The sequence below is a fragment of the Acinonyx jubatus genome, chromosome D4 (assembly GCF_027475565.1).
Source record: "Acinonyx jubatus isolate Ajub_Pintada_27869175 chromosome D4, VMU_Ajub_asm_v1.0, whole genome shotgun sequence".
Lineage (NCBI taxonomy): Eukaryota > Metazoa > Chordata > Mammalia > Carnivora > Felidae > Acinonyx > Acinonyx jubatus.
In genome coordinates, this window is record NC_069391.1 from 9,018,666 (window position 1) to 9,044,041 (window position 25,376).

The following is a 25,376-nucleotide window of genomic DNA, read 5'->3' on the forward strand; positions in this document are numbered from 1 at the left end:
GGTTTTTCATATATGGTTTCTATTATATTGAGATAGTTGTATTTTATTCCAAGTTTTTTGAGTGTTTTTTAAAATCATTAAATGGTGATGAATTTTGTCAAATGCTGTTTCTGCATCAACTGAGATGATCATGTGTTTTTTCCCCCTTCATTATGTTAATATGGTACATTACGTTGATCAGTGTTCAGTCAATCTACCCTTACATTCCAGGAATAAATCCCATTTGGTCATGGTGTATAATCCTTTAAATATGTGGTGCAGCACATTTTACTCTTGAGATTCGATGTTATAGATGTGCTTGTCTGTTTAATAAGCTCTCATTGGGTTGAGCTCATTGAGGGCAGTGACCAGGTCCGTCTTATTCACAACATTTCCCCCCAGTATCATGTGCAAGGCGTGTCACAGAGTAGGGGCTAACTAAGTAATGAATGAGTGAATGAGCCAACAGTAAAATTACAGACAGAAGTTAACCCAAATAGATAACAGTATAGGATTCCATGTGATTTATTTACTTATTTTAATTAATTTTTTTTTTTAAGAAAGAGAGAGAGTGAGTGGGCAGGAGAGGGACAGAGAGAGAGAGGAGGAGAGAGAATCTCCATGCTGAACATGGAACCTGACTCAGAGCTCAATCTCACTAGATTATGACCTGAGCTGAAATTCAGAGTCAGAAGCTTAATAGACTGAGCCACCTAGGCGACCTGGATTACCTGTGATTTAAATTTTCTTTTTATACTTTTCGGTCTTTATACGTATTTGTCCTGATTTTATTTTATAATCAAGTAAAAATCAAATATGCATTATTTTAATGGTAGAATGAGAGATAGCTCTGGGTCCCCAGAGGAGACAGGATTGAAAGGCATGAAATCAGGACAGGAAACCTGATAAGGAGGCTGCTGGGATGTCCAGATGTGAGGTGATGTCAGGGGAGTGTGTACAAGGGACTATGGGGACCAGAGCCTCAGTTTCCCCTTTGGAAAATGGGGCTAATGGCTACTCCTGTACTTAAATTACAAAGGCCAAATGAAAACCATCATTTATTGAAACTTGTTCCACGCCCTTCACTGTCCTATATAATGCCCCCATTCCCAGTTGAGGATTGTTATCTCTATTTTCCAGGTGGGGAAATTGAGGCAGTCGTCCATTCAAATCCTAGCTCAGCCATAATATAAGCTGTGTGACCCACAATAGTTTGTTTCTGAGCCTCAGTTTCCCTACCTGTATATGGGGATAACAACGGTCCCTACTTCTGGGTGTTGTGTAAGGTCGACAGCATTGTGCACATAAAGCTTGTAGATTACCTACCACGATGATCCAGCAAATATAAGCTGCCCATCATCACCATTACCAAAAGCGGTAAAGTTACCACCCTAGAGTCCCACGGCAAACAAGTGGCCAAGCCAGGATTCAGCCCAGGGTTCTCTGACCCCAGAGCCCAGCTCCTCCCAGTTCCTGGTGTGAGGGGCTCCCCTACTCAGCAAGAGCTCCGAGTGGCAGGTGCCTGCCTGGAGCTTACTGGGGCTGAGTGTGAGAGGGCTCTGTCCAGGAGCTTGTCCCTGGTGGTACAGTGTGGACAGGGGAGGGAGAGGTCAGCGATCGTGGCCCTGTGGGAGGATTTTGCAGGGCCTGTGTGTCCAGTGCAGCATGCGGTTTCCCAGCAACCCACGAGCCACTAATGGGCCTCCCTTCATACAACAATACACTGAGATAACAGACAGATTTAATTAAAAAGAACACACATCCTCCTCTGCCGGGCGGCTGCAGCCAGGGTGTGGGGCCCGCAATTAAAACTTAGCTCTATAAAGTCAGCGCATAGGCGTGGGTGCCCAGAGCTGCCGGGTTTTCTAAAAAGAACACCCCCACCCCCACGTGCCCATATTATTTATCGAGTTAATTTTGTCCTCTGGCCACAGTGTGAACCAACTCCAAGCCCCAACCCTGACTTGCCTCCCGCTCCCGGGCTGTGCGAGGCATGCACTTGTCTCCTTTGGGGAGGAGCCAGGCTGAGATGGCCAGCTTTAAATGAGGAAGCCCTGGGCAGGACTCTCCCTGGCTTTGTGGGACCAGGCGAGTGACTCACTCTTCTGTCACGAAATGGGACAGAGGCTGAATCTGCCCCCTGAGGCTGGGGGGGGGGCAGGGGGCAGCCTGGATGAGGCGCACAGTGGGCTCTCAGAAAGTCTTGGCTGTTAGTAATGTCAGTATTGTGACCACTAGTGGTGGGAGCTTCTGGAAGGAGACCAGGAGGCCTTTGGCAAGAGGGAGGTTGGGACGGTTGGGGAGGCCCAAGCTGGGGAGATGCGGCAATTGAGTGGCGACTTTGGAGTCAGAACGATCCAGGTTTGAATCCTGGTTCTGCCGCTTTCGAGCTGTGTGGACCTGGGTGAGTGACTTCCCCCCCTGGGGCTCTGTTTTCTCTTCTGTCAAATGGGAATGGTAACAGAACCTTCCTTTTGAGTTGCAGCCTGAGGAATCTGCAGGCGGGGTACCACACCTAGCACTGAGTAAAAGCTCGAGAGGTGTGGGCTTGGGCACTGTGGCCCAGAGAGGTGGCTTTGAAGGCTGAGTAGGGGGATTGGAGATGCCTGGTTTCCTGCCTGGCTCCGGGTGCTTTCCCTGGAGGCCAGCCTTTCCATGTATTTACCCTCCAGGTGCCTGCCGCTGTCAGGCTGGGGACAGGGGTGCCCGCCTTGCGACCAGATAGGTGGCCTGATAGCAGGGTCTGCGAGACAAAGCTATCAGAGACATTGACAGGATACTGAATGGGCTTCTCTGGGCGGCGGGTACAGGATTGCATTTGGCTCCGATTTAATTAAAAAGACTCAAATCTTTCTGATAATTCTCCCAGCAACGGTTGGAGCAGGGCCCGAGGCAGGTTCCCTGGCAACGTCGCATCCTGCTGATAAAGAACTTTGGGGGGAGGACACAGTGAGCCCCCCTCAGCTGGCCCAGTGGTGCCGCTATCAGCCCTGCGCATCGCCCGGCTAGAGAGGGACAGCAGCTGCCACCGCCCTCCGCCCCCACCCCCACCAGCGCCCTCCTGCTCTGTGCCCCTCACCGCTGCAGCGCACATTGGTGAGCTGCTCTGTTCACGGGTCTGAGCCCTCTGCCCTGCCTTCACACGCCTGCTGGCCCCGTCCAGTCGCCCAGCTCCTGCTTTTCTCCTGCCCCTCCCTTAGGGCGCCGGCATGGAGCCCGGGTTTCCAGTTTGGGGTGTTCATGGATTGGGCGGGTCTCCGGCTCTGTCTGGAGGCTGAATCAAGAGTGGAAGGGTGAGGCGGGGCACCCATGCCTGCGTCCCCGGTGGTACCGCGCCCCTCCCGCCTCCCAGGCTTTGCTGGTACTTCTTCCCTCTGCCCAGTCTCCCATCCATGGATTCTGATGAGTCGTTCAAATCCCAGCCCTAGGTGTCTCTCCTCGCCCTCTTGTGATTTAAATACGAGTCCCCAGAATCCAGTGCAGAGTCCGGCAGAGAGCAGGGGCTCAAGGGTTTTCTGAGAATGAATGAATGAACGAATGGGTGAGTGAAGTAGATGAATAATCCTGAACTTGGTACAGGAGTTCCTGTACCAGTTTGACTTCATTCCTAGGCCAGGGACCCGGCAGGCAAATGTCTTGCTTCCTGTGTGCCTCAGTTTCCTCCCCTGCACATCAGGGGCATCCAACAGGAGGGTAGCCTGCCCTTGTGCGGGGGACAGGTGTGATCCCTGCCGGTTGGTCACCTCCTGCCCCCACCCCAGTCACCCCTCAGTAGGGGCCTGAGGGGTGCTCCACGGTGCATCCAGCGCCGCATGCATGGCCTTGGCTTTGGCTCCTCAAAGCCAGAAAGCAGGGCTGAGGTCACTCTTCATCTTTACCCTCTTCTCCCTGGACCCTGCCTCACCCTGGAACCCATCACAAAATATTTTAAATTTAATTATTTTGATACGTAACCATCCATGTGGCTCAAAGTTTTTTGTAGACAGAAGGGTGAGGTCCCCAGTTCCTACCTCCACCTGCCACGGAGAGCCACGGCTGTCAGCGTTTCTCAAGCTTCTCTATGCGCACGGATGTTTCGTATGATTGTAAGATGCGAACGTACAAAACTCTGCACCGTGACCTCTCCCTCGCCCTTTTCACTTACTGGGTCCTGAACATCTTTCCGTGTTGCTGTGGAAAGGTGCTCTTCTTTTTACAGTATTCCATTGAGTATATGGCCTTGATTTATTTAACCAGCCCACTGCGATGACATTTTGACCGTGGTCTGTCTTTTGTTGTTATTAACAAAGGTGTGTGGAAGAACCTTGTACACACGTCATTCCCAGAAGAGAACCTGTTGGGTTGAAGGTGTAATCCATTTCAATGTGGCAACCTCATTCATTCATTCTTTCATTCATTTATCCATCACTAGTTTGCCTACCATGTGCCAGGCACTAAGCAGGTGCAGAGGGTTGAATGGTTGGATAAGCCAGGCCTGAGCCTTGTCCTCTTACAGGATAAACTTCTGCTCCATGGACATAGTGTCTTCCGTCTACCTCGCCCACTGATACTGGAGGGCTTCCCTCACTCAAGAACCTGCTCTGGCTCCCTGTGGCCACTGGCTCACATTCAGACTCCCAGACTGGAGTGTGAAGTTCTCTGTCCTTTCTCATCTAGCCTGTTAGGTCCTTACTTTCCAGCCAAATACTTCACCTCTGTGGGCTTCCTTACTGACCTCACCTCTGGGCAACCCCTGAGAATAAGCCCCCGAGCTGGGTAGACACCTTCACTACTGGAGCACCTGTGTTGTGCTGGGCTGCTGGGCTGTGTTTGGGAGCACTGGCTTTGGGGTCAGAGCATTTGGGTTCAGATCCCATCCCCATCACTCTTGAACCAAACCCTGTGGTCCTGAGCAAACCACATAACCTCTCTGGCCTTGGCTTTCTCATCTGAAAAATGGGGACAGTAATCTGACCTTCCAGGCTTGTGGTGAGAAGGAGATGATCTCAGGCACCTAAAGCAAGCACCAGCCAGGAGCGCACTGGCATCATACACTTGCTTAATCCTCCTAAATGCCTTCTGAGGGGGGTTATTAGCCCCACTTTATAGATGAGGAAGTGGAGGCAGAGTCAGCATTAGAATCCAGTGTGTTTGTCTCCGTGGTCCTTACCTTCAATCACTAGTGTCTCCAGCCTCCTGCGGGTCCCTATCTGCACAGTGATGCCCGCTCTGCCCATCATGATGGCCTCTCCTGCCTTGCTCTGTCTTTGTGGCTTTCTCAATCCCTTTCCCTCCCACCGGGCTCTGGCTTCTCTCTGTTTATTCATTCAGTTGTGCTCAGGATTCAGCAAGGAGCAAGATGCATGTTGCTTGTGAAGACCAGAGAGTTGGTGGGGGGCAGGGTGTGGAGGGAGAGAGAAGCCAAGAGAAGGAAGAATCTCAAAGGAAGGCTGGTTCAAGAAGCCAGGACAGGACAGAGATGTGCCTGGAGGTGGGGGTGGGCGAGGGGGCGTGGGCAGAACCTGGGCAGATGTGAGGAGCAGGGGTGCCAAGGACCCTCCTGGGAGTGTGCCTGGGCAGGGGTGAGCAAGAGGGCCCAGATGCTGCTGGAGGGAGTCCAAGGACTTTTCCTTTAAGTGTGGAGACCAGAGCAGGGTTAGGGCCACAGGAATATGGAGAGAGAGATAAGAGGCCTGGAGGGAGAGCCCAGCAGAAGGCATCGGCCACAGGCTAGGCAGGGCCCGTGATGGGGGGACTTGTTTGGGACCCTAAGAAGTCAAGGGCGCTTCCCATCTGAAGGCCCCAACTGCCTTGGGGACCAGCCAGTGGGTGAGGGCCTGGAGTCGGGGGCCCAAGCAGAGGACCAGATGGCCCTGGCGAGGTCTCCCTGTCACCAGGTGACTGCTCACTCAGAGCCAGTGCTGGGCTGAGCGTTTACGTGGACATTCTCGTTTCGTCCACACAGCCACCCAGTGATGAGGCAGGAGCATTATGCCCATTTAACAGAGGAGGAAAGTGAGGTTAGAGAGGATGGGAGTTTGCCTGAAGCCACACAGCTGAGGAGCCAGTCAAGGGTAGTGGTGGGATTTGATGTCCAGAGGCCAGGCCTTTGGCAGGGCTCACGTCGCCCAGGACAGAATCCTGTGAGACCCCGCCCCTCTGCGCTGGGCTCGACACCACTTGCTCTGTCTTTCCTTCTCTCCTAGCCTGTGTTCATCTGGGGCGGGTGCTGGGGTCTTGCAAGGAATCAGGTTCAGGTTCACCCCAGGGGCTCGCTGCGCTCTTCTGCTGTGGGCGTGCGTCACCGGGGTGGCTTCGCTGCCCACTGTGGCCCTGCCTGCTGCCGAGGTCTGCTCTCTGTCATGCCGAGTGCTCCAGGACACCCTTCCAACCAAGTGGCTGGGCCCGGGGCCACCAGATTCACTGAGATCCAAACCAGAGAGACGGTGAGAGAAGCTGGCCCTCCAGAAACAGGTCCAGTGTCACCCCGTTTACCCCATCCCCAGCATCCAGGGCCCTTCAGTTTCTCCTCCCAACAAATGGCGTTCATCCTTCCAGTCCTGCACAAGGACATCCAGGGCTCGGCCCTAACCGGCTGGGGGGTGAGATGTGGGGAAGAGGACACAGGAATCTTGGGTGTTTGGTGCTGTGCCCAGCTGGAGAGGCTCGGGGTAGGTGTTGGGCTGGGTGAGGGGCAAGGGAGGACGGCCGGAACCCCCCATGGGCCAGGACCAAGCCAGGGCCCCACCCCCAATTCCAGGACGAGACCCCTGAGCCAGCAGAGATTCTGTGCAGATCAGGAAGCCCTCACTCCACCCACGACGCACTGATTGAAAGATTGGTGTTTTCTTTTCAATGCAGCTTTCTAAAAGTATTTTTTAAATGTGTATTTATTTTTGAGAGTGGGGGAGAGGCAGAGAGAGAAGGAGACACAGAATCCGAAGCAGGCTCCAGGCTCTGAGCTGCCAGCACAGAACCCAACGTGGGGCTCGAACTCGTGAACCGTGAGATCATGACCTGAATCGAAGTCGGACGCTTAACTGACTGAGCCACCCAGAGGCCCCAAGATTGGCGTTTTCTGGCAGGGTGTTTGTTGCTTATTAATGTGTGAGAATTGTCTAGGAGCCAGCAGTTGTGGTGGGTGAGGGGGTGGTCGGGATAGCGCCAGCCTCCCTGGGTGTCAGTAACCACATCTGTAAGAGAGGAGGGTTCTAGGGCATTGTGCCTGAGCATCCTGTCCCCAGGATGGACGCGGCATGCCGGCCGCAGTTTCAGGGCTGCAGGCCATCTGCCCAGAATTGGGTTGGGAGGGGTGATCGGAGTCCGGGGAAGGTGAGCTGTTCTGGAGACCCCGGGACTCTGGATGCAGTGTGGCTGCTGGCTATTTCCAGACCCCCTTTGTCAACGCGAGTGTCTCTGAATTGCATTCAAGATCGGCTTCCATGGTTAGCAGTGTGCCAGGAGGCAAAGTGGGGGCCACATCCCAGATCGGGAAGTTGTCCATGTGAAGGTGTGAGGGGCAGGGCCTATTTCAGAAAGAGTGACAGGTTTAATGGGGGTAGAGGGGAATGTGGTTCAAGGGAGACAAGGTGCCATTTGACTTTGGAGTGGTAAACTGAGGCCAGGTCATGACAGGCCTTGAATGTGGGATGTCAGTAAAGCAGTAGTATCCAACCCCGATGGTCAGGCTAGCCTGTGCCCTGGCATCACACTTGGTTCTGGAAGCTCCAGACCACAGTGCCCTTGGCCACCTCCAGAGAGCTGGCCGGTTTGGGCCCAGACTTGGCAGTGTGACTGTTTTTATAGCTTCCAGGTGAGTGTGATGCTTGTTTGGGATGGAAATCAGGACAGTGGGGAAGGGATCTTTATTGGACTGTGCCCTGGGCAGACTATGCCAGGACATCTGGCCTCTCCAGTCCCCATATTCCATGGTGGCCCCAGACCTCGACCACTTGGCCCATTGACCAGCCTGTTATCAATTTTCTAGAGTAATGATTAGCTTCTATTTTTGAATCAAAAAAGTTATGAAAGTAATGCACACAATACCTATTAAACTTTAGGGGGAAACAACAAATAGAATAAAAATTATTCATAGTCCCATCACCCAGGAACCAGCACCATTTAAAATAGGAACATATATCTTCCAGGAATATAAATTTTGATTTGTTCAGCAAATGTTTATTAAGCCCCAACTTTGTGCCCAACAGTGAGATGAAGTAATGAATAAGCCAGATACATACAAAACACACTCACACACACACACACACACACACACACACACACACACTTTTTTAAAAAGATGGTATCATGTTATTTGTGCTTTAGTAAACTGATAATTTTTGACAGCTTTCTCGTGAAAATGCACGCACACATATTTGGCATAGCTTTCTCATTTTATTTTTGTATATTAAAAACAATCACAAGATAAAAAATTTGGAAGTACAAATGGCTTATATCCCACCCCCCACAACAATCCACTGTTAACAATTTGGGGGACATCTTTTTAGAACGTTTGTGCCTATACATGTATGCGTGTGTGTATACATATATGTATACATATACATTTACATATACATATACATACACATTTTTTCACAACTACAAACATCCTATATACACTGCTTGGCATTTACTTTTCATGTTTAACGATAGTCTTGTAGGTGGTTCTGTATCAGCACACAAAGGTCTCCCTCATTCTTTTTAATGCTGCTTAGGATGCATGTGTAACTATTTATTTAGCCTTTTCTCTAAACTTTGAGTTTGTATCTGATTTTTCACTATTTATAAACAGTGCTTCACTGAACACTCTTGTGCATGGAGCTTGTCTGTTTCTTCATGATAAAGTCCTAGAAGGCCAGTTAATTAGTGTATGTTGCCTCCTCTAGAAGGCTGCACCAGTCGACTCTCCCACCAGCTGTGCACGAGACTGTCTCTTTCTCTGCATCCTCATCAGCACTGGGTGTTACTATTCTTTTGAATTTTAACCAATGTGACGAGCAAAACCTGCTATCTCGACGTTATATTGATTTGCCGTTTTTGAGCATGGCTGAGGTTGGCACTTTTTCTTACATACACAGACCATTTTAATTTCTTTTTATGTGAATTGTTTCTATCATATGTTTGGATTTGTAAGAGATTCTTATGTGTAAGTTTGTTTACTTCTTTCTGTTATATATGTAGCGAATATTTTATAATTTTATGTAGCTAAATATAGCAATTAAAAAAAGTTTCTCGGTCTTTTGAGTCATATTGGAAAGATCTCCCCCACACTCAAGATTATGAAAATGCTCGGGGCGCCTGGGTGGCTCAGTCGGTTGGGCGTCCGGCTTTGGCTCAGGTCATGGTCTCGCGGTCCGTGAGTTCGAGCCCCGCGTCAGGCTCTGTGCTGACAGCTCGGAGCCTGGAGCCCGTTTCAGATTCTGTGTCTCCCTCTCTCTCTGACCTTCCCCTATTCATGCTCTGTCTCCCTCTGTCTCAAAAATGAATAAATGTTAGAAAAAAAGATTATAAAAATGCTCAGCAATATTTTCTTGTGGTAATTAAATAAGTTCCTTTCTAAAGTAAGTCTTAAATCCTTAGTAAATCTGGGATTTATTTTCATGGAAGGTAGGAATTGAATTTATTTTTTTCCCAATGGTTCCCTAATGTTTTCACTTATTTATTAAAAGTTCCATTATTTCCTTATGGATTTGAATTATATATTTCGCTCTGTTTACTTCTCATTGCTTTTGGATTGGTCTCATTGACATGCTTGTCTCTTCCTCTGCCAGTGTCTTCTTGATTTATTTTATTTTATTTAAAAATTTTTTTTGTTTATTTTTGAGAGAGAGAGAGAGCGCAAGTGAGCATGAGCTGGGGGAGTGGCAGAGAGAGAGAGGCGAGAGAGAATCCCTAGCAGGCTCTGCGCTGTCGGCACGGAGCCTAATGCAGGGCTCAAACTCACAAACCATGAGATCATGACCTGAGCCTAAATCAAGAGGAGGATGCTTAGCTGACTGAGCCACCCAGGTGCACCCTGACTTATTTACTATAGTTTTACAATATATTCTGTTATTGTATAAGCAAACCTTCCTCATAAATCTTTCTTTCAAAAAACTTTTGGTAATTCTAATACATTTGTAGTTCCAGATTTATTTAATTAAAAAAATTCCTGATTTTTGTTTGTATATGGGTTAAATTCATAGATTACTTTGGAAAGATAAGCATTTTGTAGATTTTTATGGTACACAATCTTCCCATCCAGTTATTCAAGAGTACTATGTCCCTTGATAAAGGTTTTTAGTTTTATTTGTATAGGTCTTATACATTTCTGGTTATATTTATTTGTAGCCATTTGCTACTTTTTATGGCTTCTATAAATGGGATTTTTTTCCATGATTTTTTCTAACTCCTTGTCACTGAAATATAGAAAGCTATTTCTGCTTATCTAACCACTAGCTGTTTTACCAGACTCTGTTTTTAGTTCTAATAATTTTTTATTTCAGTGTCGAGTTTATAGCAAACAGCATCTTCATTTGAAAATGGTGATACTGGGGCATCTAGGTGGCTCAGTTGGTTGAGTGTCTGACTTGATTTCAGCTCAGGTCATGATCTCAGGGTTGTGGGGTTGAGCCCCATGTTACACTCTGCACTGAGCATGGAGCCTGCCTCGGATTCTCTCTTCTCTCCCTCTGCCCCTCTCCCCTGCTTGGCTTTCTCTAAAATAAAAAAAAATTTTTTTTTAATTAAAAAAAAAAAAGAAAATGGTCATACTTTCTTTCCCAGTATTTATATTTCCCATTAGCTCCCTGGCATGTCATGATTATTTGGAGTGGATGGTTTAAATCTGTGGTCTGGGAATCACGAATAACTTCAGGTGAGGATTAGTAAGCTGAGTACCACTTTCAACACCTGGGGGTGACCATGAAGAGAAGGGTGAGTGTGTCTGTGTCATGAAGACAAAAGGAGGAAGACTCCTGAGCCAGGATGATGTCACAGATGCATCCTTGTCAGCGACCTGGTGTTTCATTTTTAAGCACGAAGTCTCCACAATATTTAAATTGAGAATGGGCATTGAATGTAATGGACACTGTAAGTAGCTTTTCCTCAGGTTGACCATCCATTCTTGGATGTGCATTCCTAGAATAAATGCTATTTGATCATGGTGTCTTATACTTTTCATGTTCTACTAGATTCTCTTTGAGAGTGTTGGATTTCATATTTCCCCATCAATATTTCAAAAGTGTTTTAAGTTCATTTATTTTTGAGAGAGAGAGAGAGAGAGGGAGAGAGAGAGAGAGCATGAGTGAGGGAGGGGCAGAGTGAGAGAGGGAGAGAGTTAGACCTTCAAGCAGGCTCTGCACCTACAGTGTGGAGCCTGATGCAGGGCTTGAACCCATGAACCATGAGATTATGACCTGAGCCAAAGTCAGACACTTGATTGAGCCACCCAGGCACCCTTCCCCATCAACATTTCAGATGACATTGATCCATAGGGCTTATGTGCTATCTTTGTTGGATTATGGTATCCGATTAGTATTAGCTTCACAGGATTATAAGTGAAACTTTCCATCTTTTCCTATTCTCTGGAAGGTATTAATTGCATGTGAAGTATCTATTCTTTGTGAAAGCTCATAAAGCCATCTGGGCCTGGTGCCATTTTAGGGTCATCTTTCCAGAACTGAAATTTGGCTAGTCCACATGCTTTCAACAGCTTCTCCTTGCTTACAGGATAAAGTACAAATTCTTTAGCCTACGCAGTATGATTTAACTTTGCATCAGCTGTCACCATTCCCCCTCCCTCTCTTCAACTCTGGCCATACCTAACTTCTGGAAGTTCTCCAGACCCTAGAGTGGGAGACTCAAGAGGGTAGGAACATGTTTGTTTGTTCGGTGCAAGATCTCTGGCAGCCTGTAGAAGATTCCTTTTATTTTTTTTAGATGTTTATTTGAGAGAGAGAGAGAGAGAGAGAGAGAGAGAGAGAGAGAGAACACACATGGGGGGGGGGGGCGCAGAGAGAAAAGGAGAATCCCGAGCAGGCTCCTCATTCTCAGAGCAGTGGGGCTCAATCTCATGAACCACGAGATCACGACCTGAGCTGAAATCAATTGTAGGATGCTTAACTGACCGACTGAGCCACCCAGGTGCTCCGAAGCTTCCCTTTAAAAGGTATTCTTTGAGTTTTTGCTGAATGGCATTCACTCTGTTAATATTGTTGTATCTTTTAGTTTATGTCAACACATGTTCACTAAGTATCTCCTTTGGGCTTGGTTGTATGCTGGCCCTGTGGTGAAAGAATCCCAGGCCCTGTACTTAATTAAGTTGCTGTTTGGCTGTTGGGGAAACAGGTGAGGAGAGAGACCTTATAAACAGCGAGGTAGCTGCAGTGAGGGGGATATGAATGGGCATCAGGAGAACACGGGAAAGGGCTACCTGACCCAATCCAGGGAGAGAAATCAAAGAGGCTTCCTGGAGGAGGTGGCCCTGGATTTAGACTTAACTTGATAAGGAGAAGTGGGGACCGGCCATTCCAGGCTGACAGGATACCGTGAGCCAAGGTACAGAAGGAGGAGCCAGCATAGCCCCCGTCATCTCCTCAGGACACCTGAACTTGCCTCCTAGTGCATCCTGTGACTCCCCTGCTGAAAATCTGCTAATGGCTTCTTAGCTTACTCTGGATGAATTCCAAGTCCTTGGCCCAAACAAGGCCTGATGTGATATGAGCCCTGTGTTTCTCTGAATTTACCTGATCACTCTATTCTAACCATTGCTGTTCCTTGCATAGCCCTAATGGTCCCGACCCAGGGCCTTTGCACTTTCTCCTGGTCTCTGCCCAAATGTCACCAATTGGCAAGACTGTCCTCTACCCCTATAGGAAATAACCCCTTCTATTACTCTCTGTTCTCATCCTGCTTTATTTTCCTCTATGCTAGCAAAGCCACCTGATAGTATACATACACATACATATGTACACATATACACATATACATGCACACATATATATATATGTGTGCGTATATATCATAACACATACGATATATATATGATTTAAAATTTTTTTTAATGTTTATTATTTTGAGAGAGAGACAGAGCATGAACAAGGGAGGGGCAGGGAGAGGGAGGGAGACAGAATTCGAAGTAGGCTCCAGGCTCTGACCTGTTAGCGCAGAGCCCGAGGGGGGCTCAAACCCACAGACTTCGAGATTATGACCTAAGCCAAAGTTGGATGCTTAACTGACTGAGCCACCCAGGTGTCCCGATATATATATATGATTTTTAACTTTTTTTTGTCTGCTAAAGTGCGAGTTTCAGACTTTGCCTTGTTCACTCTTGTAGCCCCAGTACTCAACGCCATCCAGAAGAATGTGCTCAATAAATATAAGCGGTTTGGCATCGCAGGGAGCAGAATGTACCGAGGGAGGAGGTGGGAGATGAGGACCTGTAGTTAGCAGCAGGAGGCTGGAGCAAGCCTTAGGTGATAGGGAGAAGCTTGGACATTCTTCTGCAGGTGATTGGGTAATAGGGTTAGACTTATGCCCATTGGAAGGGTGTGGACTGGAGGAAGTGAGATCGGCAAACACTGATGGTGAGTTACCCCAGTGTAGGCAAGAGGTAGTGGTGAAGGGCTGGTGGTGGGGATTGGCAGACAGGGTGGAGGCAAGAGGGATGGCCTGGCCACTGGGGGGCGAAGACTCCATTCACTGAGCTGGGGAGTCCCGGGGGTGGGTCAGAGATTCCATTCTGGACGTGTCAACTCCAAGGAGCTCCTGAGCATGCTAATGGAGGTGTCCAGGAAGCTGGGGCGAGGTGGGTCTGGAGCTCAGGAGACAGAACTGGGGTGGAGAGAGGTTTGGGGGGTGGCACATGGGGAGCATGACATGGTTGGCATTGTTGCCATGACCACCACTCATAATCTTCAAACCAACTTTTAACTGGGTGCTCAATAGGTACCAGGCCCTGTGCTCAGGGCTCTAGTTAGATTCTTTATTGACTCTTCTCTAGAATCTGGTGGTATGTTTGTACACGTCTTACCAGCGGCTCTCTGGAGAACAAGTCAACCAACCCTGACTTGTACCGTTTGCCAATTTCCACGGTACAAAGTTTGACCCCGTGGCTGATTTCAAGCTACCAACATGATGTCACCAAACGTGGAGCTGGGAAGGGACGTTCAGTTACCACCATATGGTAGTTTTACAGCACAGAGACAATGGACAGAGACAATGTCAAGAGCATCGGTGAGAGTAAAATGAAGTGAATTTATAGGAATCGATGGGTTTGGAGTATCTATTACCTTTGATTTTCATATCACTTATTTAATTGTAAGTTTATATAATTTAATTTCTTAAAAAATTTTTCTAAATGTTTTTATTTATTTTTGAGACAGGGAGAGAGTGCAAGCGGGGGAGGGGCAGAGAGAGAGGGAGGCACAGAATCGGAAGCAGGCTCCAGGCTCTGAGCTGTCAGCACAGAGCCCGACGCGGGGCTCGAACTCACAGACTGAGAGATCATGACCTGAGCGGAAGTCGGATGCTTTACCGACTGAGCCACCCAGGCGCCCCTATATAATTTAATTTCTAACAGCGGCTGCTTTTAACAACCAGCTCACAAAATGAATTCCTGAAAATAAACAAGCAGCACTTCCAAGCTGGTATCGATCAATTCCAGCATACCGCTGCTACAGTCCCATGATGTCGATGGCGGAGGGGAAGTGAGGTCTGGTAAATGAGAGAGCTGGGTATCCTCGGGCAAGGGATTTCTTGTCCTTGAGCTTCAGTTTCTTCATCTGTAAAATGGGGACAATTACTGTATCTCCCAGGGTACTGTGGAAGCTCAATGAGCTAATGCTCATAAAGCACCCGGCATACGGTAAATGCTGGACGAGGGGAACAACTAGTGTGTTACAGTTACTTTGATAATAACAATGAACATGGACCCTGCCCTCAGGATATTCATGGTCTAGTGGACAGAGGGAGCCAATGATAAGACATACCCACATCCATAGGATTCTGACTCAGGCAGAAAAGGAAGGCTTCCTGGAGGAGGCTGCATTTGAACTGGGTCTGGCAGGTTTGAGAGAAGGTCGGGGGGTGCCCATGGGGATAAAGGGGAGGCATTCCTGGCTTATGGTTCACAACAAGCAGAGGATGGGCACAGGATGCAGGAAGATGAGAGTGACAGATGAGGCTGGAGACAACAGAAGCAACGTCGAATGCCGACACAAAGTCTGAACTTTCCTCTGAGGGCAGTGGGGAGCCCCAGCGGCTGTTCAGCAGGACCTGAGAGGATCTGATTGGCCTTTTGGAACATCAGTGTGACTGCAATGGGGAGGAGGGCCAGGAGGGGGCCTGAGTGGAGATGGCAAGGGGGGTGGGTTGGAATGAATAGAAGCTCACCCATCTGGGCTCCTTCTCTGTGCCTGGGTGGGGCTGGGTGTCCCACAGGCTCCCTTGACCCCTTCTCTCCCGTAGCTACTGGGGCGGGGGAGCAGCAGGGTTCGCTCCCTCAACCGCTATCTTCCCCAGCCCTGCCCAGGCCCAGGTCCAGCTCCAGCAGCTAATCCTGGTCACCCTGGGTCCCAAGGCCGGGGCGGGGCAGCCGGGCAGCTGGCCTCAATTAGCCGGGGAGCCGGGTCTGGATAGTGTCATTAGGAGAAAACCAGAGCCCGGCCATAAACTCTAATGAATGCATTAATGGAAGGCTTGTGCGCCTCAAAGGGAAAAAAAAAAGCGGGTCTAAATAAAGTTATTAACACAGCCCACCTGTGTTCGGCTCTTGGCCTGTATTGTTCAAATAGCCCATTAACTCCTGAAGCATCCAGTCTTGAAAGTGAGCCCTGCCTCTCTGAAGCAGACGTTTAACTGCGTTCATATAATTCAATTAGATTCCGCAGTCATGGTCCAAAGGCATTCTCTGGGCTTTCATCTTGGTAATGGCCTGCAGGCCGGAGTGGGGAACAGGGGGTTAAAAAGAGGGGTTTGGAACCTGCCTTTTGGCCTGACTCACCCCATCACCTGGAGGGGCCTCCAAATGAGTTTCCTGGGGCCGAATGCATTCCTCATGCACCCGGCTCTCAGATGGTCTTTGTTGCCTGGAATTCGAACCCAGACCCTTCTTGTGCGTTCTCTGTCCAGCCTCCAGGCCCTCGGCCCCCCGTTTGTCTCCATCCCCCTTGTCCAGCGGTCCAAGGACCCCGACTCCACTCAGCTGACCCTATTAATAAAGAGTTAAGAAAATTCATTAGGAAGTCGGCCTTTTATGGATTCCGTTAAAGCCTTCTTCCTACTTCTGTCACCGAAAAAGGATAAAAATCCTTTTATCACTGTACAACTTGTTAATGTTCCACCCCGGGAGCACTTCATCTGTAATAAACATCTTCACAAAATATGCATCCCCAGGGAGGAGCCGTTAATTTCCTCAAGGCCTCACACATGTAAGGGGTTTTATTGCCTGCAGGTGCTCCATGATATTGCGTGGGCTTCTAATAAACGTCCAGTAAACCGCAGGTAGCGCCTCGGAGAGGGATGGGCCCGTGCACCTGTCCACAAAGGGCCTCCACACGCCGCACCTCCACCTTCTGTCGCCCAGCCCTGGCACAGCCAGCTTCGGAGACGAGCCTGCCCCTCGGGACGCCCGCAGGTAAGTTCTTACGGCTCTAAACTCCATCCAGCCCACTTGCAGAGCCTGGGGGGAGCCAGGGACTCGCTGCCATTTGACGCCAGGAAAATTCCGCCCTGGAACTGACACACCTTGGCAGGAATGGCAAACACACACAGACATTGAAGGCATGTGTTCTGGTTTATTTCTTGGTTTCCCTTCCTTGGTTGCTGTGGGGGAGCCACCCCCAGTAGGATCTGTTGCGGACATGTGATTATCGACAAATTTGACTTCCCATTTTCTTAATAACTGAGATGGAGGGAAAAGAGAGCTTGTCTCTCTTAAGTGCGATTCGTACGAAATGTGTTTTGCATATCTTCGGGGCAACTTTGGGGGGGGTGTTAAAAATAATTGCTAGAAAAATACGTTGCGGCTCAGTCACTAGAAAAAAAGATTACTTAAGGAGCAGTTTCATCGGCATTCCGCGAAGTAATTAGAAGTTCGCATTTAATAAATAGCGTTCTAGTCTCCGGGATCCTTTCCAAGTTGTGATCACCAAATTAATCGTGAGGTATGTGCTGGGTGCAGAGCTGTGCCTGCAGATGCGACGGCATGTAGCGGGGGAGCTGGGGACGTTGCCAGTGGCTCTTTCCTAACCTCGACGAGAGCTGGAGAGCAAGCCCCAAGCTCCTGGCTCCCAAGCCTCACAGAGGCCCCAGGGAGACGGTGCAGGTAGGGCGTGGTTCTGCAGACCCTTCCAGGACGAACCACCCCTGAGGACCAGAGGGCTCATTCCTAAATCCGACAGCTTATGCCGCTTCTGGACCCTGAACAACTGGCATTTCTGGGACCCTTATGTAGTGTTGGGTCTCCTGAGGGACATGAACCCGAGGTCCGTACGGAGGCCAGAAACTCTGTCAGCTTTTTTGTTCAAGTCTGTAAATGCTGAGCATTGGAGTTCAGCAGCACTGACCTTGCTGGCTCGGTGCCCATGCTGGCTTGGGGCACATACACTTCACCCCAAGGGAGGGAAGGGACAGGACCACCAGATTCAGCCATTCTCTGACCCTCAGGGCCTGTAGAGGCACCACACTGAGGCCACGGAAACTTTTGGAAAGGGGAGATTCCTCAAGTCTTTCTGGGAGCACTGAGGCGGGAAAGCTAACTCCACTGTGTTTGCAGACCCCTGCTTCCCAGCCAGGGGCGGCAGCAGAATCCGACAGGCCCGCAACCAAGGACTGTGAAGGGAGGCAGGGCTGGGCCTCTGGGACGTGCACGCTTCTGGTCTGGGATGACAAATAATGATACTGTCGCTGCTCACAGCACCCACCAACGACACACATCCTAACATTTCTGAGCTCTTGCTGTGGGGGCAGGGCCAAGAACGTTGCAGGTTTATCTCCAGAATTTCCTAACCGCTCCTTTATAGGTGAGGAAGCTCAGGTTTGAGAGGCAAGGTTACTGGCCCCAAATCACCCAACAGAGGAAGAGGAGTTCAGGATGGCCTGGAACAGAAGCAAAGTGCTCTACCCATATGCCCTGCTGGTGTCCTCCCACCAAACATTCGAGGGAGATCATAGGGTCCCCAATTTCTAGACGAAAAAATTTGGCTCACCTGGCAGTGGGAGAACCTGGCATGGCCCTGATCTCTGCCTCCTTCCCCTAGACACAGCTGCCCCTCCACTCCCCCCCCCCCAACTTCTCTGGGCTGGGAGGAGAGCGGGGGTCATTCACCCCCTGACCCAGCCCTAGCCGGTCAGCCTGGCCTGGCCCAGCAGAAGCCGTAGGAGGGCTAAGGAGCCTGGAGGGGCATCAGAGGCCGCACTGGACATGATGAAAGCCCTGGGGCTCGGGACCCAGCCAAAAGGTTAGAGGAAGCGGGATTATTCCGCCCAGGGAGCGGAAGGCCCAGGGGGCAGGGGCCCTGGCTAATGGAGAGCACCAGATGCTGACCAGCTGTTCTCTGTCCCCCTGGAGGCTCAGCAGGACCAGAAGAGCTTCTACAGCAGGAGGGAATTAGGGGGGATAGGAGAAAGAACTGGCTGAGGGAATAGTTGGACCGAAGGGAGGGCAGTCCTCTGAGGCGCTGTCAGAAGAAACAGGACAGCAGCTCCTAAGTGGGGCCTGGAGCCAGAGAGAGAGAGAATGTGGAAGGTTGGCCTTGAAGAACCATACCCTCTTCCCCTACGGACATGATTTGCATTGATCACCCCAGCAGGGCTGGCATTCTCAGATCGCAAGCCTCCAACAGGAGCCTCTGAGGTCACTTCCCGAAGCTCACTGAGCAGTGAGGGGTCTGGGGGAACCCCTTCAAGAACCCCTGTATCTTGAAGGCCTGAACCCACATAGGCCAGGGACCGCCAGACCCAGAAGTCAAGCCCTTCAGCTGTCAAAACCCCTAAATTGTCATGATTGCACCCCCCCCCCCAACTCCCACAGTTTATCAAAATAAAACAGCACCGAACTGTGCAGTGTTAGGAAGGCCTACAAAGTGCCAGGTCTCCCCACAATGAGTACATTGGTGCTTTAAAACAGTTCAGCTAAAATTCCTGGGTGTCCGTGTTCAGCTGGTGCCCTAAGCAAAGTCTTTGTCTTCTCACTGGGTGATCAGCAGCCTGGTGCTTCCTCCCTCTGATCAGGGACATGGGGGCTTGTGTAGGGAGGGCTAGGCAAGATGCTACCAAGCCCCTTGAGGGCTGGCATAGAGCTAGCAGCTTCCTTCCTGCAAACCTCAGACCTCACTCCAACCCCCAACTCCTGGATGAGAAAACCGGGGTACTGAGATAGGTCTGTGGCAGTCACACGGCAGGATGATGGCAGCCAAGCATTGTTCCCGACGCAACCCCAAACAGTGTTTTCTTGATGGACGCAATTCTGCTTCTGGGTGGGAAAACTCGGATGTCCCTGCTCTGCTTCCTGTATCCCATTTGGAACCCAGGGCTGGGGTTGTTAGATGAAATACAGAGTGCTCTTTGCAAATGGGATTTCCGAAAACAAGGAATGATTTTTTAGTATAAGTATGTCCAATGTAATATTTGGGACACATTTATACTAAAAAAAATTTCTAATTTATCTGAAATACTAATTGGTGCTTTTTTTTTTTTTTTTTTTGGTATGTATTTGCATCTTGTTAAATCTGACCACTCTAGGGCCCTTTCCCCAGCTTGGGGTGCCTGTTCCCTCCTAGGCAGAACCTTCCAGGGCCTTTTAAGGCAGCAGGAACCCGGGTTAGAAGCACTTGCTGTTAGCATTTGGAAACGCCAGAGACCATAATCACCCCTTTACTGTTGCAAAGAGTAGAAAATGCGTTTCCGTGTGCTATTTTTCTTTCAGTATATATTTTTGTAGGGGGCTTCTTCACAATGAAAATTACTTGGGAAACGAGTCATTTTTGAGTTCGTTGTTTGTAGAGAACGCGGCGGTGCCGACAGGCTGCCTCTGTGATTTCTGGGTCCTCTGTGAGAATATGGAAAACAGCTGCCTTAAGGGAAACTTTTCCCTCTGATGCTCTGGGAGTTCATCTCCTTGATTAAAAATTTGCTGGGACACAGGTGGATTTTTAAGGAATAATATGGAAGGTAAGAAAAGGGTAAAGGACCACCACAGGTTCTTGGGGCAGCTCTTAGGATGTGATTCCTTGAGTCCATGGTATTTCATTTTTCAAATTATTGAGGGCTTTTTCAAAAAATTATTTCCAGGAGGGCCATTGTATTGGCATATAAATATTTAGGTATGTCTTTTTCTTTCTCCCTTTCTCTTAACCTAAGACAAAGATGTTCAAGACCAATTATTTGAACTAAGCAGTCGGGGAAAAAAATATTTGCAGAGTCCAGAAAGACCGACAGACCTGAAAAGAAGAAATAGTGAAAAAGTAAAAGAAATACGTGCTAGGAAAAGTCTTCATATTTTCTTTAAAATTTTTTAGTATTTGACTTTACCTCGGCATACTATCCTAATCACATTTAGGTTCAAATTGCCATAACTAAAACTTCAAATCTTGATGACTTTTTCTCCCCTTTCCAAAATATTTGATGGCTTTCTCCCTTTTTAACCTCTTTCTGGACAAGAAGAAATATCCTGATGTGGGAAAATAACATGTTGAGTGTATTCAGTGTCTGTATCTTAAGATGGCAAAACTATGCAAAGACCAAATCCTAGCCCAAATTCACACCAGAGTGACAGCAGAGGAGTTTACCAGCGTTCAGCCGAGTCTGAATAATGGAGAGTCCTTTATCACTGAGTGAATGTGGCAGCCAGGCTCTAAGGGACCCAAACCTCAGCCTTTACCCCCTTTCTATCTTCCATCCATCTTCTTTCCTCTAGGAGCATAGACTCCAGATCAGAACCTTGGCCCCCAGCCTGGAGCCTGGAGGTGCAGCTTGATGTCAATTATGGCCCAATTCCAGAGGTGCCATCAAAGAGTTAACTAGGATGTCCCAGTGCGCAAATGTGGGATAATTGGGAAACAAATTCTACAAACATCCTGAAAGGGGCAAAAGACCTTTGATCTTTCCATAGTAAGGCAGACATTACAGACGTTACTGCTTTTTGGGGCCTGCACACATCTCATACCAGGTTAGAGGATGGCATCTTTCTGAGAAATCAGCCGACACCTAATTCCATCGTACCTTAATTATCCTAACTGGTTTCGTATGTCTCAGGGCATTTTCCCCAAAGATTAGAGGAGAAAGAGGGACTGACAAAATAATTAAATATGCAATTTGCCAAGCGTGGGCAATATGGCTTTGAAATCACCTTTTCAGGAAGTTTTACCGCTTGTTCATGGACATGTATATTGCAGGCTTCAGACTTTTATTTAAGCTCTTTTGATTGCCTTAATGGATTAATACCTGAGTGCCATCAGCGAGGGGCTGAGACCCAAGGCTGTTTCCAATTTTGCAAATATTGCGCCTGCTTCCTCTGGTGTTATGACAAAAGTATCTAGAATTTGCCTTCTCACTTAAAGCAACATGCCGATCCTCTCCAATAATTGCCCGATGTCAGAATCTGCGTCTCACAAGTGGAGTCATCGATTACAGGAAACTTCCATGGTGCCAGGGGCCTGGGCTATGGGCGGCAGCGTTGGCAGGACTGGGCAGGCCCGTGTTGCGTGGCCTGGATCTGTTTTGGGGGGGCATTCCCAAAACGAGCCCGCGTCTCCGGACGGCACGACGCCTCTCAAACTAAGGCCCCGGCAGCGTCCAGGGGTGCGGAGGAACGTGTTACTGTCCCTGCCTATGCCTCCTGACGTGGGTAAGAAACATTCCACAGGAAAGGGGCGGGGGAGGTGCTCTTTGGGATTTGGAGAAGAATCTCGGCTTAGACTGCAGCATCGGAGGGAGGCATCCGGAAACCAGAGCCGGGAGTTTGCTGTGGGGGAATAGTTTGCATTCTGGACTCATGATGGGGGAGCTGCAGCAGAAGGAACTGGCCAGAGAGCTGGCATGGTTCCCATCTTTTGGCCGAGCTGGGTGTCTCAGGGCGGCGTCCTGGGGCCTGTTCCAAGGACATGCGGGCAAAACCTCCCCGGGGAGGTTTTGCCAGGTCTGGGACCTTTGGGGGTGTCCCGAGGTCGGAGACGGGGCTGCTGGGACACGCACGGAGCCGGTGCTGGTGGGGGCGAAACCCGAGAAGAGAAAAACAGCCAAAAGGCACTAAAGGAAGAAGACACGCACATCCCCGCCCACGCACACCCATACGCGCGCACGCACACCCATACGTGCCCACGCACACGGCACTCGCCTTTGAAGGCCCAGGGACGGTCCTAATTGTCCCGGGACGCTCGGCGGCCAGGTCATTTCAACGTTCCCAGAACTCTCTAATGAGGCTGTGGCCTCTCCCGGTGGGGACGCTGCTCCCTGGAATCAGCTTTGATAAAGCGGACGGACCGTCTGGGACGAGTTACCAGGTTTTCCTTTTGAACCCTGCGGTGGTTTTGCTCTTTCGTGGCAAACAGCAAGGCCAAGTCTCTGGCCTGCGTCCTCGGGGGGGGACACGGGCCATCCTATCTCCTGGTCGGGGCTGGGGGGTGGGAGGGAGATGGCAGCCCCTGGACTGGGAATGCTGACCTCGGACACAGGCAGTGGGTGAGGAGGGGGCTTCGGATGCAGTGTTGAGACCTACTTGCCGTCACGCTGTGTCTGCCGGCCCTGGGGATCAGCGTTGTGTAAAGTGCATCTCTGCAAATCCCAGCAGCCACAGAGCTCGCTGGCGTGGGGAGCGCACACGGCCCGCAATAACAGTGGCCGTGATAATAACACTCACCCCTCACTGAGCGCTCACTCTGGGCCAGGCACTGTGCCAGGTCTTTTGACAAGGACCACTGACTACAGTAGCACTGTTGTGCCCCTTTCACAGAAGAGCAAAGGGAGGCTCCGGGAGCTAGGTGGCTTGCTGCTGGTCGGGGTCAGCACAGGACTGAATCTGTTATCCCACAGTCTAGCTTTTAACTCTTGGCCTTGTGAAAGGGGCAGGGGCCGCAGCTGGCCCTCTCGCATGCCCGTGGACAAACCAGTTTTCTACCTGCACAGTTCCTCCTTCATTTCTTCTTACCCATGATGGGTTTTCTCTAAGGCCACAGCCACAAAGTCAGCAAGTCCCCAGTTCAGAGGTCCCTGCCACCTCCAGGTGTCCAGAGGTCTCCCTGAGCCCTGACTGCCCTGGGCAGCATCTCTGGAAGGGAAGGGAGCATTGAACCTGGCACCCTAGGTCCTTCTTGGCTGCCTGCTGGCCACCCGGGGCCCCAGGAGGCCCACCCCCAGCCCAGCGTGCTTCTCTGTGATCTCTAATGGTTACAAAACACACCCTCTTAGGTGGTTCCTCCTTGTCAGAGAGGGAGCCCCCCCCCTTCCGGTCCCCCTTACCGGCTGGCAGACGTTGGGTGGCCAGAGGAAGGCTGTCCCACCCCAGGGCCTTCCCATGGGAGAGTGCTTGGTTTCAGAGGCTGCTCTGGGGAGGCTCACCTGGATCCCCAGTTCTGACCAGGTCACATCTGTCGCTGATCTAGGGGCTGGTCTGCCACCACCCCTATCTTCTGGCCTCACCTGTGTTTCTCCTCCCCTGATCCCAGCTGTCTGCTCTTTAGGCATTCCGGTCGAGACTCCTCGGGCCTGCCGCCTGCTTACCTTCCACGGCAGCTGCTCAGAAAGACGGGCAGCAGGTGTGCCCAATGCCCACCCTCCCAGCCCCTCACCCCCGTCTGTGGTCAGCTGTGAGGAAGGCCCTCAACTTTATTGTAACTTTTGAAAAGAGAACCTCAGTCGTAAGCTTTAGTTCATTCCATCAGGCACCCGGTTTGTGCCGGGCTCTGGGCCTGAGACCGCGGCGAGTGAGGTGGGTGTGGTGCCTGCGCTCGTAGAGGGGTGTCTGAGTCCGATGAGCAACAGGTTCTGTGTCACACACTTCACAGATGATGGGGACAGCCCAGAGTGTGGCCACGCCGCGGGGAGAGAAAACTGTGGACGTTACCTCCTACTTGGTGTCCGATGACAGCCCTGGCGATTGTCCTTATGAGTTCCTAGGCATGGTGTATGATGGGAGAGTCCCCCTGCTGCGGCTTCAGGCTCCCATCTGAACCACCTCTTTGGGCAGCTCGTGGGCAGGGCCACATGACGCCTCCATTACAAGATGGAAGGTTGGGCATACCTGCTCGTCTACCTGGCAGAATGTTCTTTTCGTGTCCCATCATTGACCTTTGGGTCACATTTGTGGGAAGTGAGTGCAGCGGGACATAGTAAAGGGAGAGGCATGAAGAAAGCGAAGGATTTTCCCCCAGACTTTTTATTACGAAAACACCCAAACACACAGGAGAGTTGAAAGAGGAGTATGCCCGTATACCGGCCTTCTGGATTCACCACATGTAAACATTTTACCGTACTTGCCTCGTCTGGGATCCATAGATCTACAAGTATTTTTTGCTCTAACTTTGAAAGTAAGTTTCCTGTGTTAGCCCTAAATATTTCCAGTGTGCATCTCTGAGATGACAGCAGTTTCCTCTGTAACTGGAACACCCTTCCCGTTTGATGAAAATTAGTGGTAGTTTGAGAGGGTGGGATTTTCATAATTAGACATAAGGACCGTATGGTACCTCAGAAGAACAAAAGGCATGGCAGAACAGGATTATTTCAAAAGCTTCCTTTGATTTCGATCCCGGCAGCTAGGAGGAGGATGGAATGACGTGCGGCGACAGAGGCAGTGAGCTCTCAGCGGACTGCTGGCGCACAGTAGGTGCTTGGGAGCGATTTGATTGACTGCATTGGAGGCCACCGCACCTCCCATCCCAGGCCCTTCCCCCGGAGCGCAGAGGAGCCTGTTCCGGCCCTGTCCCTGCTCAGAGGACAGAGGCATGTGAGGACAGTAGGGGCTTGGCAGGCAGACTGGTGCTGAGTTTGAATCTTTGTGAGACCTGGGCTGACTGGGGTACCCCCAGATCCCCAGCTCCCCTCAGGGCCGTCAAAGCGGGGCTGGGGTGGGGGTGAGATGGGGTGTCTTCCTGGGCGCTGTGTGGCCCCTTCGAAGGGGAGCATTGTAATGTGCATCTGTGAAAGTGATCATTTACTTGTGTACGTCGCTGAGTAGCTGTGGGATGTCAGAAATAGGGTTTTGGTACAACGGGATGGTATTGAGCTTTCAAGAGGCAGGAGTTCTGGTGCATGCCCTAACACGTTTGAACCTGAAGGACAGCGAGCGAAATAAGCCAGTCACAAAAAGGCAGATGCTGTGTGATGCCACATACAGGAGGTACCTAGAGAATTCAGATTGATTCGTAGACAAAAGTAGACTAGTGGTCGCTGGGGGGACAGGGCGGGGGACATGGGGAGTTGTTTAATGGGTATGGAATTTTAGT